This window comes from Cryptotermes secundus, unplaced genomic scaffold (assembly GCF_002891405.2).
Source record: "Cryptotermes secundus unplaced genomic scaffold, Csec_1.0 scaffold599, whole genome shotgun sequence".
In the NCBI taxonomy this organism is placed as follows: Eukaryota; Metazoa; Arthropoda; class Insecta; order Blattodea; family Kalotermitidae; genus Cryptotermes; species Cryptotermes secundus.
This window is the reverse complement of record NW_019730109.1, coordinates 557,124-576,418: the sequence shown is the minus strand read 5'-3', so window position 1 is coordinate 576,418 and position 19,295 is coordinate 557,124. Positions and strand designations below refer to the sequence as shown.

The following is a 19,295-nucleotide window of genomic DNA, read 5'->3' as shown; positions in this document are numbered from 1 at the left end:
TCTCCACGTCCTGGAAAGTCTGAGACTGCGGATTCGTCGCGCGAGACGATAACAATTTCATGTCAAGTGGATCCTGCACCATGACAACGCGCCCTCACAACTGGTGCTGTCTGTCAAGGAAATCTGAGGAAAAAATCGATCGCGGTCCTAGAATATCCGGCTTATTCTCCAGATCTCGCTCCGTATGACCTCTTCATCTTCTCTACCATGAAGAATCGCCTCAAGGGATCACACGCTGAAACCTTAGTAGAGATTTAAAAAAATTAAGACGGAGGTTCTAAACAATATGAGAAGAATGACTCCTGAAAATGGATCGACAATTTAAAAGGACATTGGAATTCACGTACAGCTGCAGGAGGAACTACTCTGAAGGAGACCACTGCAGTAAAAGAAAAGGCTATCTCTGTAACAGGCCGTGAGGCCCATACGGTTGTGAGACCACGAGGCTTTTCTACACAAGCGGCTCACAGTTGGCGGTGAGGTTGCCAGCCGTCAATTACCCCCCACCACACCAGGAAGACCCCCGGTACTCATTTCTGTTAGAGGCTGAGTCGACTCTAGGATCATAGTGTGGCTGGAAGGATTAGGTCAATTGAAAAATCCAATAATCTCATTTGGAATCGAACCCATGACCTTCAGGCTAGTGTTACAGTGTCGAAACCAGCTACGCTACCGCGTCACTATAGTATAAAATAGAAATTAATACAGTGCTGTCTGTGAGTACAGTCACGTTATTTAATTGTCACGCTTCATAACCACTGATTGTGCGCCTTTTGGGATTGGCTACAAAATTATGGTGTTTCGTCTTTTACAATCACCTGCAAAAGGTAGAACTCTACAATTAATATATAGTATCACTGCATTATCCATAGAACAAAGCCTACTAGGCAAAGTTCTGGAAATTAAACAACTGATGTGCAGCTACCTTACTACGTGACGTGAGCAGAACCACAGACAGCTCTACGCGTTCCGTGACGAAATCGAAAGAGAACATGTTGACACTGTGTACTGGCCTGAACTTAAATAATTCTACCTTTCGGGATTTAATGCCGGATGGTCCGGCAAAGTTAACTGATGTATCGGAGGAGCAAGTTGCCTCCAGCTTAAGTATATATAAAAAAAAAACATGTACCAGGCAGCCGGCAGGGCTCCAAGTTCATTGTCTTACAAAGGTAAGTTTTTGCAATGTTTCGCATACCTATTAGGAGAGATCAGAGGTTTCCTATCACGAAAAGGTGAACAATCGAGTCCTTCTGAAGGCGCATGTCGGGTGTATGATCTGGCCTTCCTGACAAACATTTGTGGGCACTTGACTGACCTACATAGCAAGCTGTAAGCGAAATGACAATCTGTATATGAACTGTACAACAACTTGTTGACCCACAGAAAGGAATCATCGTTTCATTGACAGAGTCTGAATAATGGCACTTGTCGCATTCCAGATTACTCGCAAATATTACAATAGAAAAATATTAGTAGCTAGTAAGTAAAAAAGTAAAGGTATCCTTGTAACATGCCGTGGAGTCCCATAGGGTTGTGAGATGTTGAGGTTCCCATATTTCCTAGAAAATCGGCTCATAGATGTCAGTCCTACGCGCCTGCCGCCCTTACTCCCCAAAATATTCCCGGTACTCATTTCTATTAGAGGGTGAGTCGACCCCAGGGTCATATAGCGGTTGCAAGGATTAAGTAAATTGAAGAAACTCCAATGTCCACATCGGAACTCGAACCCCTGACCTTCCGGCTTGTAGCAGAGTGCCCCCTTATTAGACGCTATGTCGAACAAATTTAATTGTTCCAGGAATCATTTAGAGGCATGTCTGTGAACTTCGATCAGGACTGGACGTTGTTCAGAACATCTGATAACACACTTGAAGCATCTAATGAAGACGCTGAAACTACTTTACACCTCAAACTAATCAACCTATAATTAAATGATTCGCTATGTTTATATTCTGATATGACGCCTAAAGCCGGAATGGTTCATTGCTTGGCAACGGCTCAGTAAACACATTCCTGCAGCAGTGAATCAACACGAAACAATAGAGGAGGCGATGTCTTCTGTGGTCAGCGCCGCGCTCGTTGCCATGCAACGGTGAGGTGAACACACCTCTGTAACAATAGAGGAATTGTTAGGAGACGGTAGTTCTTATGTGGTTCGTGCTGAAATGTTATAAGCAGGATAGCCTGAAGAAACGGGGGAAATCAAGTGTGGAGGCGGAGTCGAATACCACCACCTTACACCTGCGAGTCGTAGGAGTCGACGAAAAGGGAACGCAGTACCTGGGGGTATCACCGGGCCACCCTGTTCCTTAGTGATATAAATAGGGGACCTGGCTCTCCAGGTTGGGGGAGCCTTGAATCTAAGAGAGTAAAATGCAGTCATGAGTCCAGCGGGATTCCATCCAGAGAATGACTGCGTTGGTGAGGACCAGCAGCAATTGTTAACGAGAGACCTATATTCTCGTCAGAGAGGATGTTAGATAATGACTATAACCGCAACTGTTCAGTTGAAAAAGAATACTAGTCGTGAGTCTCAAGGGGCTTGTAGCCAAGACGAACTGATTGGCGGTAAACAGCCAGTCGTAGAGTGACTCTGACTCTGACTCTGAAAATGGGGGAGTTGTCAGAATTGAGGTAGACGGCAGTCGAAGATGGTTCAGAATAAATGGTAACAATAGAATTAGGCTGTGCAAAGAAAACTTCGTGTGTGATTTGAAGTTACAGTGAGACTGTTATAAATCCGTTGTCAGGATACGACTAGTGAAGACAGAACCTTTGTGTGTGCAACGGTGAACTGTTAAGTGTGCAGATCAGCGATAGCGCTGTATTATCTGTAGTTCCGAGTGCTGTGTATAAGGTGTCAATAAATCCAAACATCGAATCCAAAACCCTTCTATGCATACACCCCATTTCATCACGATATTAAAAGAAGGTGATTTCGTAAAATTCTACACGCGTCTTCCTAAATACATATTCGAATGTGAGAGAGAATGTAAATGTATGTGCAGACTTGTTCTAAATCACGTGGATTTGTGAACGACAATCTTTACAGATGAAGTTACATACATATACAAAAACGGAACCGGCTCATAGATGGAAATCTCATGCCAATCCTTCGACTGACCGTAACATGCATCACACCTGACCTGTAAAGCCTAGAAACCGCAATTTAGCCCCAGCGGAAACATCAGAAAATTCTTACGTTTTAATTACATATGATCATTCTACATTTTTCCATGTATTTTTAATTATGCCGCTTTCTCATTTTTCTAATTCAAGTCGCTATGAAATATTTACAAAAAAAAACTCATTCGGCTTTCTCTACAGAAGTAGTTCAATGTTCCTACTAATAATAAAAAATTCAGTTATGCACACATTACACCACCAGACTTATTTTTGTGGGAGTATGTAGAAGATAAGGTATATGCTACAGGTGGCAGGTCTTGAGAATCTGAAGTCACGTATCAGCGATGTCACCGCAAGAGATGACACACACACTCGATCCCACACTGCATGAAGAGGAGATCCCACGGGACGTGCTCCGTGCAACAATTGGTGCCCACACTAAAATCTTTAGTCACGAGTATGAGTGCGACTACATTTAGGGTGAGGGTCAACAACTGGATTTATTGAACACTTACAGACCGTAATTACAAGTACTATGCTGTAGGGCCTACACCGTGTACTTGAAATTTTAATTGCGTGATGTGAACCAACTACGCAAGGCTCCCTTATAACCAGTGTCCAGTTTTCTATGTGGAATCACATTCAAGCGCCCTGCAGTCGAAGTGCAACTAAAGTGAACTTCAAGCTCAACACAGTATACGCAGCAATTGCATTGCTACAGAACACTTCATTTTCGAATGATGTTGACGAAGATGCATTATACCTTTAATACCTATGACACTATCCCATCGTATGGATGTTAGGAAGACGAGGTAAAGAAGCTGCTCCTGTTTCCGTCTTCAGACGAATCCGAGGACTAGTATGAGAATTAACTCTTTCCAGCGGAACCCTCAGATAAGGAGCCCTTTTAGCCTCAAGACAAAGACAGAACGAGTCTCCGAAACGTTGCATTTGCAGTATGAAACCTAGATAAGGGCTAATGTTCAAGGCACTAAAACTAATTACAGGACACCGTAGGCCTATAATTCTTTAAATATGATTCGACTACGCAGGTATATTCCATGATCACTGGCAAGTAAAAGTACAAGATACTCGTATAAAAGAGCCGGGATTGTGTAGTCGGTATAGCGATTATCAATGGGCTGGACGACCGAAGAGTCGGAGGTCGAGTCCTCGTAGTGTCAAAAATGTTCTCTGGGTCCACCCATCCTTCTATCCAACGGGTACCGGGAACTCTTCTCCCGGCGGGTAAAGCGGCGGGGGCATGAAGCTGACCACTCACTCCAGCTAGTGCCGAGGTCAAGGAAATATGGCTCTATACATCCACCCGCCCATACGCCTTCATGGCGTAGTGCTTAATTAGTTAAGCAGAGATTTTTACATTTTACTCTGATAAAACTGAACATGTCTCCTCTTCGCAAAACCGTTTACTTTTCAAAACATCTATCCTTGCATATTACCATTCACCTTCCAAGCATATATTAAAAAAAGTCACTTAATAAGCCTACTGAATACCCAAGAATGGTATTATTATGACTGCTAAGGTACTCAAAATTATTTTTCAACTTCCGAGAACAGAAAAAACAGGAGACACCACCAGATAATAGTGGACGTACCCGAATCAGGCACGTTTCCCAAAAGTACATTTTTATTGGATCATCACACCGATCGATTTTACGCGTTATTTTGACGAAATGCGTAAGTGTGGGCAAGATGGGAGGTCGTGTCCGTCGCGTGTGCCTCCCTAGGAAAGGATTTCAATTAAATGGATGTGGCATTAGCGGTGAGGCCGGGCTGGCATAAGTCCTATGGTGTCTACCTACATAACCTCTGCATTGCACGAAGGGTTATTTAACGACGCTGTCAGTAGCTTACATTATATAACGTTAAAAGGTATGGTGTTGAGTGAATAACGAATTTCAGAGGATGCGAATGGAAACCAAATTCTGGGAATTGCAGCTGCATTTGCCTGGAGGGTCTGAAAAACCTGCGAAATATTTTCGTTAAAATAAACAGTTTCCGAACCGAGATTTGATCCCAGGACCTCCGGAATAGCGGGAATCACACACCCGCGATAGGTGGCAGAGGCGAGATGTGACCATTGGCTTATAAAACTTGTGCACAAAATAGAGAATATAATTTAAATGACGAGAAACGAATGTTATAGTTTCAAACCCCAAAGGAATACAAGTCGATGGGCACGACCGCACAAACGTTTGAAATCGTTATGACCCTTAAGACTACATCATTATCCAAATTCCGTGTCAAAATTAGCTCCATAAAATAAATTCAAAACTATAAAAAGCGGAAATTATCGAAATAATGTAATGTACACAGTGTGACAATTAAGTTCCAGAACTGGGGCCATAAAACGTACACAAAAAATATTAAAAAATAGTAATACAATCACTCAATATAGTCCCCTACCGCTTAAGCGCAACGTTTACTTAGCTCACAGCGAGTCGAATGCCCGAGAAAACGCTTCTTCCTGTATCGCCTTCAGTTCTCTCGTCACCGTCTGTTGGATCGATGACACAGCCCCGAATCTCGTTCCTATCATTGCAAATTTTAATCTAGGAAATAAAAAAGTTCAGCCGCGCTGAATCGGGGGAGTAGGGTGGATGGGATAACACGGGGAACCCTAGGTTCGCCAAAAACTCGGAGACAACGCCCGAAGAATCTGCCGGTACACTGTCGTGCAGAAGATACCAGGACGCACTTTCCTGAAACTCAGGCCTAACGCGATGAACTCGAACAATCAATCTCTTAATCGCCTCTTTATAAAATTTACCGTTTGCAGTCTCTTTTTCCGGGACAAATTCATCATAAATGATATCATTAGCGTCAAAAAATGCGGTCAACAATGTATTCACCCGTGATTTTTTGCATTATTACTCTCTGAGCTACGTTTAACCTTTGACGCCATTCAAACACACTTGCTCTCGATAAACATTCTTCACTGTACCCACTTTTCAACATTACCAACGTTTCAGCAGCTGTTTACTTTAATTTTACACAAAACTTTTTTGAAACCTTCGACACGATGAAAAAACTAACGTCACCAAAACAACTGTAATCCTCATATGCATTAACCAAACAAGTTTAAACTTGCACATCATATGAATAAACGTTCTTTCTAACTAGTCCCGTTCATCCTCAATAGATGGCATTAGGAGTATTACTGTAATGGCGTCAGGTCGGGAACTTAATTGTCACACTGTGTATACTGATATAAAACATCAAATTCGATTAAGATTAATCAGCTGGCTATTTCGTTCCAGCTTCAGTCTCTGGTCAGCTATTTAAATATATTTATCACAGCACTACAAAATATTTTACTCTAAAGTATTCTTCTCCAACAATTTCTCAACGATATTCATATGTGAACCGAAGTCTGCCACAAACTTCGTAACAACTCACAAATCTACATTATATATTCTGTAACAATATACGAGAACATTATATATAAACATACAGGTGCTCCGATCTATCGACAAATGTTTCGGACCACAAATGTATGACGTCGAATTCCTTGCAATCGGTATGACGTGGTGACATAAACAGACAAAACAGCATGGGCTTTGTATGTATGATTCCACACTTCGTGGCGTGACGCACCATATTTGGTAATTAGTTTTAACATTTCTCCACATCTACGCTATCCATAGAGAACTGTTAAACCTAACTAGACAAGGCTTACCTAATTCCGTGGCCAATTCAGAACGTCGTACCATCAAGAGTTAATTCACTAAATTGGGCATGTTTAACACACACATACACACCACATACATTGTGAGTGAGTGTGTGTGTATATATATATATATAATGAAGACAAATAACACTTCATCAATTAATCATGCAAACCATCCATCACTTACTTACTCATGGAGCTGAGCCCTTCTGGAGGAGCCGCCAATTCTGCAGCTACCCAAGAATTTCCCAGCATTTTATGGAGCCCGAAGATTCTTCACCGTGTTCACAAGAGTCCTCCACTGGCCCCTATCCTGAGCCAGATCTATCCAATCCATATCATCCCATCCTATCACTCTAAGCATCATTCTAATATTGTCCAACCACCTACGCCTTGGTCTTCCCTGTGGTCTCCTTCCTGCTGGCGTTCCCACCAATATCCTATATGCATTCCTCCTCCCCATTCGTCCTACATGCACTGCCCATTTCGTCCTCCTTGACTTCATCATTCTAATTATACTTGGAGAAAGGTACAAGTTATGAAGCTCCTCATTATGCAGTTTCTCCAACCCCCTGTCACTTCATCTCTCTTCGGTCCAGATATTCTCAACACCCTGTTCTCAAACACCCTCAGTCTATGTTCCTCCCTCAATGTCAGAGACCAAGTTTCACATCCATACAGAACCACAGGCAAAATTATAGTTTTGCATATGTTTTTGGACAACAGACGAAAAGACAAAAGGTTCTGGACTGAATGGTAGCAAGCATTACCCGAGTTCAATCGCCTCTTACTTTCCACCTGAATCAGGTTTCGATCTGTCATCATTGTTCCCAAATATTTGAACTGTGTCACATTTTCGAAACATCTGTTTCCTCTCTTTATGTCATGATTTTGCCCTGCATTTTGGTCACGAGACAGCAACATATACTTAGTTTTCTGTGTGTTTACTTCTAGACCAACCTCTTTACTAATCCATCCATCACATATGTCTTAAAGTACTTCTCCAATTCGCAATGATCTCAAATTCATCATACCGTAATTATACATCCTGATAACTAAATGATCAGAAGGATGTTGTCAACTAAAAATATAAATCTTACGGTCTTCGTGATAATTGAACATAACGGATACTTTACGCCATACCATCTCATAACAACGCAAAAGGTCATGAGCCTGTCTTGATAAAATTTAGCAATGGAGGTTCTTTAAAAAATAGCATACAAAACGAAAGCGTAAGAATTTTAACGCTATGCGTATATATGGAAACTTGCGCCTTGCGCACTCCGCAGGCTACGGCTTAATTTACAGCAGATATAAATGTAAACTTACAAGATAACAGTAAGATCATAGATGTGTCCTACAATATTTTCATACAAGACTATTAAAGCTGTGTCATATGTAATTAACAAAAAGAATAAGACAAATTTTATTACTTTACTATCCTTAATTATGGGGGGGGAGTTGGCTTACGACAGCACTAAGCTATCTGCGAATATCTATTTCTATTTTTCAATCAACTGACCAACTTATTCACCAGATTTCACTAAACTTGATATGAAGCCACTGGTGGCCATCCGAAACGCAGTTTTAAATTCTACAATATAAGTATACGACGGACGCATGCACTTGTGATGTGCGTCACTAGCGCCACCCGAACTGCTGTATGCTAATAAATATTAGAAATATAAATAATTTTTTTAAGATAATCTGTTTCTAAACCCTAAAACAATAACATGACAGTGTACGAATAAATTCACTTAGTTTTCAGTCAATTCGGGATAGCGGGTGCCTATACAATCTTCATAAAGACATCATAAAGACTCCTGCAAATCACGTTAAGAAATGTTATTTGTAAGGTGACTGCACGAAGATGTGAGGTTATATCCAGCTAATTTAAAGTGGACTCAATCTGTAACTAATTAAGTAATATGTCCTTCTTGAAAATATTACTACTACTACTACTACTACTACTACTACTACTAATAATAATAATAATAATAATAATAATAATAATAATACAATTTACAACATTTCTACGAGCAATTGTAATTGCAAGCAATTTTGTTTGGAGTAGGCCTAAACCCTATAATCTATAATCCAATCCATCGCAAAAAGTGTTTAACCCAGAGATGAGCAAGTACGTAACAAGATAGGATATAACAGAGATAAAATATATTATACATTTAGCACCGGGACTGTGACAACAGCATGTTTCATCAAAATGAAACTCCGGATCGCAACGGTTATGGAAGAACTCTCCAGGTGGCATAATTAAAATCCATCCATTCAGCAAGATACGAACATGTTTCTGACTCCGATCTCTACACACGGCCATGGCAATACTGTCACCAGTTTCTCGTTCGTTATTTTGTTCAATGTCTGCTGAGAATTTAGTGAATCAACGCAATACATCTTGTAGCTTTTAAACACACGAGTTCACACACAACCTGCATAACGTTAGATTTGATGTTATGAATGCAATGACTAAAAAGTAAGATCTTCTGGATTGTAAGGCCGTGCATTTCGGTAACGTCATCGACGTTCTTCCGAAACGTCGATGGATCACTACCGAATTACATGGCGTTACGGTCCTGTCTAAATCGGTATACTATCTATCAACAATGCAGAGGAGTTCGAAGGTATAGGAAAGTTTACATAAATAAAAAAGGGGACATGAATTACTCTTTCTTCTATTCACACTTAAATCCACTAAATGGATCACAACAACGAGAGTCCTGTCAGACTTATTCTTCTAAGGACACGTCTCTTATGNATTGGATTTTTTCAATTGACCTAATCCTTCCAGCCGCACTATGGCCCTGGGGTTCACTCAGCCTCTAACAGAAATAATTTTCCTGGGTAGTAAAGTGTAAGGCTGACAACCTTACCGCCATCTTTGAGCCGATTGTCTAGATAATGTGGGATCCTCGACGTATCACAACCCTACGGGCCTTCACGGCCTGGTACAGGGATAGCTTTACTTTTACTGCGTATCTCGTTTATGAAAGCGAGTGAAAAGCGGTCCTACTACGTATTTGAGAGACTCTCCTTGCTCCGGTCTGGCAAACAGTGGAATAGTGCCCCAAATTAGGCCACATCTATATCCTTTCATACTGTTTTCAAATAAGTATTCAATGATCACTCTAGCATTCCACACTACAAGCCCCACTCAGAACTGCTGAGAGCATCGTTAAATAAACAAAATATATTCTGCCAATATATGAAGACGTTTCAGTTTCAATTTCCAATAAGCATTAACATAGTCCTATCGTAACATGTACACAACTGCACATGTCGATAGATATAACGATATATCACCACGCTGTTACGTATACTTAAAAACGACATAACCTTGCGTCTCTCTAAGAACTTAAATTAGAGACGCCACATTCCAAAGCAAGAATGCGTATCTTTCTGCGAACGTCTGACAAGCTCCCTCACAGTGTATGAGAGATCTATGTACATACCCCAACAGCAAATACACTTCAATCGCAAAAAATGACACATCACATAATCCACAAAACACTTGCGAATGGAAGATTTCTGTTCAAAGACAGAGAAGTGAGCGGAATCAGAGTCTTCACCATACGCAGCGACAAGCCGAGCCTCAGTAAGTCTGGACGGGGACCAATAAAGGTCACCAAAGAGCAACCAACGTTTCAACTAGTCCACAAAGATCGCATATAGGAATGAGACGATAATTAGAATTCTGAGTCTCCTCTCGAAGATGAAAGCATACTCCATGAGTATGAAGGCAGCAACTTTTCAGACTGATCCATCTCAGAACGTGTACGTCGTAAGGAACGTTAACAAATACGTAAAAGCCAATTTTCCTAACCTTAGAACTAACAAAGCATATTTTGAAATAACACGTTATTCGAAATTCAACAGCATTAATATAGATTTAAAATATTAATTAATTAAAATACACTATTTTTGTAAAAGTTTCTGTCAATGTTTCAAAAGGCACATAATATCCAAAGGAACTATTCAATTGCCGTGTGTGTTCGTTCCAAGAAACACAACAAAACACTGACTGGAAAGGAACACGCGCAAAGGACAATGAAAGCTACTTGTGGTACAACGGGATCGGGTTTCACACACATACACGGGCAGTTGGTTACTACGCGTAACAATGCTAGAGAATGATAATTCAAGCTGTATGCTGTCACAGTGAAGCGGTAAGAATGTGGCACATAAAGACACTCACGAGCAGTTGGCAGCACTCATGATTCCGTTCGATCAGGTAAAGTCACACCACACACCACACCACACCTCACCTCACCACGCGAACACACCGAGTCCAAGCTACCAACTACTTACTAGCCGCATCAGAACAGCAGGGCCTAGCATGCATTACACCCCAAAAGTTCCCAAAAATAATTGTCAGTTTCAAAATAAATCTATGCTATCCTGGGAAACCGCTTTGGTGTCTGCTCTTACCTCGCGCCGGCTTCGTCGGGCGGTCCAAGTCGCTGAGGCCCGCCGCGAAGCGAGCTCGGCGCTGCTCCAGAGTGCCCCCTCCACCGGCGCCATGCGTCCCACACGACAAAGCACGAACATCCCCGAAATTCACTCCACCCGAATGATTTGTTTGCCTGAGGTACTGTAGTTGTCAATGACATGATTATGTTAATTTCAATGACACCAGAGCAAGATGCCTAAATGGACATACACTCACCTCTAGAAGTCAACCCGTTGAAATGAAGAGACCGGCCTATATCGAACTAATCAGCGGTTGCTGTCGCAATGCCAGGGAAACACCTACGGTTTAGTTTCGAATCCTGATGACGGATTGGCATTTCGATAATCTTACGTAACTGTAACATCGCTCTATAATCTGGCTACATTGGAACGGTAAACTGAAAGAAAAAAAAATCGCACCACGAGTGTAAGTGCCATTATCTTGTCTACACAGACAAGTTTCATATGCAAATATTCATACAGTCTACTTCCCACGTTACGGCTACTAACATCTAATGCTACAACTTTGGGTTTACACATATTACGGTACATTCAGTGCCCCAAGACAATCCTTGAAAATCACACACTTATTCAGCTCATACAGGTATTCCTCTTTTTAACAAAAACTGGAGGTTCACGAACGTTCGCCGATGTATCCCACAGGGCAGTGGACCAACTGATTCCATGCTTCCACAACCCAGTTCTCCAAGACGCACTACAAAGTATATTATCCTTATAAGCCTGGGTTTCACAAGTGGTCTCTTCCCTCGGCGAATGTCCCACCTATACCGTATCATTAGTTCTTGACTTACTAGTTGAACATTTACAGAAACACATTTCGACATTAATTCAAAACTAGGGACTCCAAAAGCGGCAATTATAATTGTACAATTTCATCAGAGCCACAGAAAGTCCCGTCTAAATCAGGGGGAAATGGAAAACATTAGCACAGGAATCACAATTCTGTTCTGACTGTGATCTATTATACTCGTAATGAGTTCCTGCGCTTGGTCCATCGCCGAATACCCTAAAATAATACATTGTTTCGGAAACCGCATGTTTCCATAGGTGGGGAGGGACCTACTCACTTGGGGCCGTTACACAAGGTCGTATCAATTGCTGGAGAGTCCAGTGACGAACCAAACAGTAGATGACTCCCCAACCTGTCGCCTAAGGACGGGAACACATGCAGTTTCCGACACGCTGTTCTTTCAGAATATTAGGCAACGAACAAATTCCATAAACCAAGTAATCCTGCGGAATCATATTCCTTATACATTAACTATCCTTCACTCTAAAAATATAATATACTGAATAAAACTATTTCGACGAAAAAGAAGAGTTCTGAGGTTTCATATTTTCAAAGGCAATTTAACTCAAGCATATTTAGGCAATAATATCACTGTAATTCTTTAACAGCTTACGAGCACTACCACAATCGATGTATCGTTTTGTTGCTGAACAAACCTGAAACTAATGAGGCACTCAAATAGGAACGTGTCTTATAATCTTCATGGGGATGAGAACTCGAGCAGCTGTACACATCACTGTCATATATACAGGTCTACGTGTCACGTGTCCTCTTTGTTTGGCTGGCTGATGTCAGATTAGAGCTCAACGGCACGATTTTTCTCAGTCGTTCTCTATGAACACCTTCTAGGTTCAAATTCTGAAAATAAATTCTTTCAGATCTTGATAATGTAATCCATATTACATGACAAACATTAACCACACTTAACCATCCCTTCCAATTCTGAATTCTTACTCCAGCTGCCCTCCTTATAACCCGCCGGCACGGACAACCGCAGAAACCCCCGTTTCCAAAATTACCTTTACTGTTCCGGGAAGACTGTTGCCGTGGAAACCCGTTTGTGTACGATCGTTGCCTAGAAACGGCTCTACACGCTACATTATTATTATTATTATTATTATGTTGTTGTTGTTTCTGGCAAAATGTTGAAAGTGGAAATTACCAGCCATAATGCGTCAATGGCTGGATTATGGGTAATCTTCCACGTGTTACATGCAGACGGACACAGTGGAGGTAACAGTTCAGAAATACTCGTAAATATTTTGTCGTGTAAGATTACCCTTGAACACGTGCCAGTGTTCTCCCGGTTGCATACCCAGGCTGGGAGGGTGTGGACTGAATAGGAGGACATCTGACATTTGGAGCGTAGTAATGAATCTTCCAGTTCCATAACTTCCAAGGAACTTCTTGATTATCAGAGCTCTTCTAAGGTACTCTGCTCAATCAAAACTGTGTACTGGCACAATTTTTTCGACTTCGAATGGGCCCGCTACGGATTTCGCATTATAGTGTCACAATCTGCAACTTCACAGCACTATACCTCCCTGGGGGCTCCTGAACAGACGCGGATAGTCGGAGACGTAATCAAGAAAAGAACCCTGCAAATATAAATGCAGTACATATTTAATTTTTAGCAGTCGGTTTTAGTAACATGCGTCGCCCATTTCAACATTAAAAAGTTTTGCACTTCAGCCACATAACTTATGATTTTAACAACATTAATCGACTGGCCTTCACAGCATATTATGTGTGTGGTAATGAACAGAATCTTTGAACAATGTTTCAATTAATTTCGTGCTTCGGTGGATTAAACAGGTCTCATCGCCTGAAAGTATGTGTAGAAGAAAATATATAACCCACTGAACTAGAGGCTTACAATGTTTCTGAACGACGAATGAATATGCACTAAATATGCGTATGTTAAGCGACGGTGTTAACTAGAAAACCAAACTTACAGGTAACGTTCCCACCTCATGACTCAAAGTACGCGGGTTCAAACCCGGCGGAGGTCGTGGAATTTTTAAGGGCCGAAAAATTCAGGGAACAAGTCCTCCGGGAGGGACTTTAAGCCGTGGGTCCCGTGTCGTAGATTTACGGCACGTAAAAGATCCTCATGTCTCTAGGAGACCTCTGAGCAAAATTAGGCAACAATTTCACGCCCAAGTAGTTCCAATGCCTCTGGTAGATGGGGGAAATATCAGGTACCGACAGCCGACCTCGTTGGCTGAACGGGGCTGATAGCACGCACCAGTACCGGTAGGGTATGGCGACAGTAGAAATTAAAGTGGGACGCACAATGGACCAATAACTGGTCTAAGTGCATTGGGAAACCCACCCCCTCTAATAATAATAATACAGGTAATTTTCATGTTAAGTAGGTACGACAAATCACAAAAAAGTTTCAAGTCCAAACCTATATAGCATGGTAAGTCATGAGTAGATTTGTCTGTTACCTATTTCCTGCAGCGGACCTAATAAGACAGCAGGCAAATTTATTACGATATGCAGGAACTGCGGCAAGCTTCTCGGATGCGATTTGAATCCTTATCCCAAATTTTTTCCTTTAATTACAGCATATGTAATCTTACTTCGAGTGTTCTTCCTTCAGAGTTTCTATAATGCAAAAGTGAGGATAGTAATCACAACCCGACAGAACAATGGGCACAAGCCTGTGATACCCAAAATCCTACGTGGAAATCTATCAATAATACGGAAGACGACCGTCATTACATCCATATTCTGTTTACAGTCTTTGCAACACACAGTATTAAACAAACCACATATTCATCCTAATGACGACGCAACTCATGGTACAGAATCTGTTGAAAAGCTGACAGTCAATCAAATGGCCAAGAACTTCCTGCCTTTATGTAATCCGAAGGTTCTAGGGACAGGTACACATAATCCCACCACTGTAGCATCACTCGGGCAGGCTGAATTCATTTCAAGCTCTCACAATACATCACCCACGGATTTCTATTGACATTACACTCCCATCTATTCCAAGGTATAGCAAAATGTCAGACAAAAATTTTGTATTGTAATTCTACCATTATGTAAATTTCCTTACCTTCATGCCACTTAATCTGTTTACGTCTAAATATTCTCCTTACTCCGTACATACGTTCTCCATTTAGAATCGAGTAGCTGTGAACACTTTTAGACAGGACATGAGAAGACAACAAATTTCTGGAGCAGTACAACATACAATCTTCTCTGTTATATCAAGGATATCGTTCTTGTCCATAGCACTTCGATTTTGTGCCATTAAAGGGGAAACACGAATTGTGGGTAATTGAGAGCAGACTGCTGAGAATGTTTGTATCTAAGACCGAGGGAATACCAGAAGGACGTAGAAAAGTTCAGAGGTTCATAATTTGTACTCCTCGTCCAATTATTGGGACGATCAGAACATGGATGGTGGGAGGAACATACGACACACATGGGAAATAAAAGCAAGACTTTGGTGGGATAAAAGGATCTAAAAGAGAAAGGATAAAAAATATGGGGAATGAATTCATTTGGCTACAGCCCACGCCCAGCAGGGGCCCTTGGGAACACTGCAATACGCTTCAGGCTTCAAGAAAGGAGAATTTCCTAATTAAACATTTCAGGTGAGAATTAAGATTGCGATATTCTGGGTTATAACAGTGTGTAATCTTGTAGGTGGATTCTAACATTTCGGAGGGACACGTTACTTCCATCTTCAGGGTCGAACGTTAAGATGGAGGCAGTACGTTCTTCGGAAACGGTGCTATCCACAAACCTGTTCACACAGCGTCTCACCCCAGAAGGCCAGAATCTGATGCTCACGATTTTGTCGAGCACTCTAGTAGCAAGACATGAACACATTTATTTTCCCTCATGCTGAGTGTTCCACAACCGGGCGGATCATTGTGTCAGTATTTTCATCTTGACGGTTTTGGAGCCACGGGTACAAGCTTGAGAAATTTAAACGTATATCAGGAACTTATATCAGTCTCCTGTTTGCAACTACCTCTTGAAATAAATGACCAAATCACTAGATTACATGGAAATTCAGAGCTACAACAGAAGACGAGTCAAAGGAAATCTATGGTAATGGTCTAATTCCTCCATCTATTACAATTAAACCTTGACAATCTCCAAAGTCCTTAACTGAATGTCACAAAGCGATCTTCTGAAGTATTTCTGGTACATCCTAATATTACAGTTGATGTTTATATCCATATTTATTGCTATGATACAGGCATATGTATTCCGTCTGTATGCATATTCCATAGATTCTAAATTCATAAACCAAAGGAAAATTCATCGCCTGATTTACAATTAAAATTATTCTGTCAGGACTATGACTCCCACAGTACATGAAAATAAAGTCTTCGGTGTTTTTGCGTCATGCGCCGTTTTACAGAAAGCAGCTACCTGCCTGGTTAGTTTTGGCACACTTCTGACTGGGTTTTCGACATTATCCACCGTTCTGATTTCTATAATATCCTAGATTGTCCAAAAACACAGCAATTGTATTAATATATAGTACCATCTTCACAGACTTTTCGACCTTATTTACACTTCTTATTGGTTAACAATCCAAAAATGACACTCGACCGTTTTATATATAAGATATGTGCAATGTCAAATCCACGTGTGTACAGATGGAAGCAATACAGCAGCCGTACCTCAGACAGGACTCGAATATGCACACTCCAAAATGAAGATCGTTAAGCGTTAACAGGGTATTATTTGTGAACCTTGTTTACGGCTTACTTAATGTTAAACTAAGTCTAAACAGCGTCAAATTATAGAATGATCAACGAATTAGAAAGTATGCGGACGGAAACGGTTGTGTCTTATTTGAAGTACTACACCGACATTTTCTTGCAGGGACTCAGGAATATGAGAAACCGCTCTATCGGAATAATCAAGTATCAGGGCTGAAATATGAACCCGAGATCTCCCTGATATGAAGCAGGAATGCGACGTCCGGTACCAAGGCACGTAAGCTATCCCTGTAACAGGCAGTGGAGGCCCACAGATTTGTGAAAAGTTCAGCCTCCCAAATATTCTAAATAATCGGCTCACAGGCGGCGGTGAGGTTGTCAGCCTTACGCGCCTGCCGCGCTTTCCCCCGCAGAAGATTCCTGGTACTAATTTCTGTTAGAGGCTGAGTCGACCCCAGGGCCATAGTGCGGCTGGAAGGATTAAGTAAATTGAAGAAATCCACCTCATACGGCCTCGATCCCGCGACCTTCCGGCTTGTAGCATAGTGTCTCAACCAACTACGCTACCGCGCGCCCTGGTACCAAGGTAGACCTTAATGGTAAGTTTCTCCGCACTGGCCCTGTGACGTGACCCCACCCCCCGGACTGAAGCATAAGCGCTTCTGCTATCAAGCTCACTGTAGTAGATGTTTAGTCGAATGGAAGATACACGGTTCAGTGTGTTCCATAATACAAAAGCCTAACAGGTACTTATACTATACTGCATATTAACAAAGGTGGTATGGTTCATCGACTTTTGAAAAATTAATATGTATCTCGTAACCGACGTCAATATTATTAGAGAAAGGGAAGAGAGACTTTTTTTACTGACACAGCAGCTAGAGTGACGACACTCTGCAACTGAATATGCCTACAAAACCTTCGGTACCCAAAGCATACAAATTAACCTGTAACATTAAATTTCGTGTTCGTCGTGCCCCGTGCAAATTTTTGTACGTCACCTTTTAACAAGTCTTAGTTCCAACCTTAACAACTTACGAAACTTCAAGGGAACGTCACCCTAACAGAATACTGGTTGCCAACGACAGTAAGACACAAGACGTGGTATTTCTGCCGCAACCCTCATGCAAGAATAATTGAAGTACTGTGGCATGCAAACCTATTGCTAAGCAACGACCGCGAAAGAAGCAGCTATATGACAGCCGTTACTGAGTAACAGTTTTGTAAACCAGCATGTTCACGCGGTAAAAGTTGGAAACAGCAACAGTGTTTTCTGTGCGGTTCGCGCTAAGATATTATAAGCAGAAGAGTCAGCCTCTTGAGAGTCGACAGTTGCAGCAGTGGGTTACTTGTGAGACAGTAGCAAGCCGGTAAGATTGTGAGCAAGGAAGCAGAGGACATTGTTGGGATCCGTCACCAGGCAAGGACTGGTGAAGATAAATCAGACTGAGAAAACCTAGTGGGTCATATAGATATTTGTGAAGTGTAGTAAGGAGTTGTATAAGTGTGCAATAATTCCGATTACCAATCAAAACCCGCCCACAGTCATTCAATCGCGTGACAGTATCTTTATAAAACCTCGGAAGCCCCAGTCCACCAAAATAGTATTTAGAAATCCATTTGTGTGCAGAAAACAACACTATCACTCCATCACAAAGGCAAACCGCCATACACATACACGGTGGGCAAAACAGGTAAGTTTCTAATGTTAAAGTCGACATGTCTGTTTCCTACAGACCTACCACATATATGCTCTCCTTATGTCTCTAAGTGTGTATTAATCTTCAACAAACACCTTTAATAAGCGTCAATATCACTGGAAATAAGGGGGCACTTTAACTTCTTAATTTAAACAAGAAAGTGCACTGCAAGAAATATACAATGGACCATATTCTTACCCGTCACAAAATTCAGGCCCAAAATACTACAGCCAAACGCATAATATTATCTAATATGACCCTAAACCGAATATTTTAAATGAATCCCTCAACTATAACTCTAAACCATTTCCTAAGACCAGGTTCAAACCGGTTTGAAAATGCTTAGAAGTACAACTTTTGGTAATTTTATATACTTCTGAAATCAGATGCGACACTAACATTTCGGACGTAAACAGCAACATGCCCCACTTCCTACAGCTGTTTCAGCCGTCACTATCCCTTCAGAATCTACTCGTCACTAACTTATTTGGGGGAAAAGTCCATCAGTGTGATCTAAGAGACGAACTCTCATTTCGACATCTCCGCACCCTGTCATGAACGCTGCTGCCGACAACTGATCTGCCATGGGGAATGTTCGGTATTCCACAGACAACGCTGTGTAAGTACGGTGTTCAAATGAAACTATATTGTAGCGTGTAGACCCGTTGCTAGGTAGCGACCGCGAAACAAACAGGTTCCCACGGCAACGAGTCCATGTTTGAAACGGTGCTTTCTATGCGATCCGTGCCAAGTGTTTATATACCTAGACACCAGCTCTGACTGAGCAATTTGGCGGTAAA

The 19,295-nt window shown here is 41.5% G+C and overlaps 1 protein-coding gene across 7 annotated transcripts in view; it reads right to left on the bottom strand.

The window, feature by feature from the left end:
• LOC111866173 (myocyte-specific enhancer factor 2) overlaps positions 1–19,295 on the bottom strand; it is a 208,281-nt gene that overhangs the window by 57,031 nt on the left and 131,955 nt on the right. Inside the window, exon 1 of one of the 7 annotated variants that reach the window (XM_023854859.2) lies at positions 11,264–11,345. The exons of 5 other annotated variants lie outside the window; for them this stretch is intronic. The gene's annotated coding sequence lies outside the window, so the exon portion shown is untranslated. Of the gene's footprint in view, positions 1–11,030; positions 11,160–11,263; positions 11,346–19,295 lie in introns of those variants that run through there. One more of the 7 variants, XM_023854858.2, reaches the window with a different exon arrangement.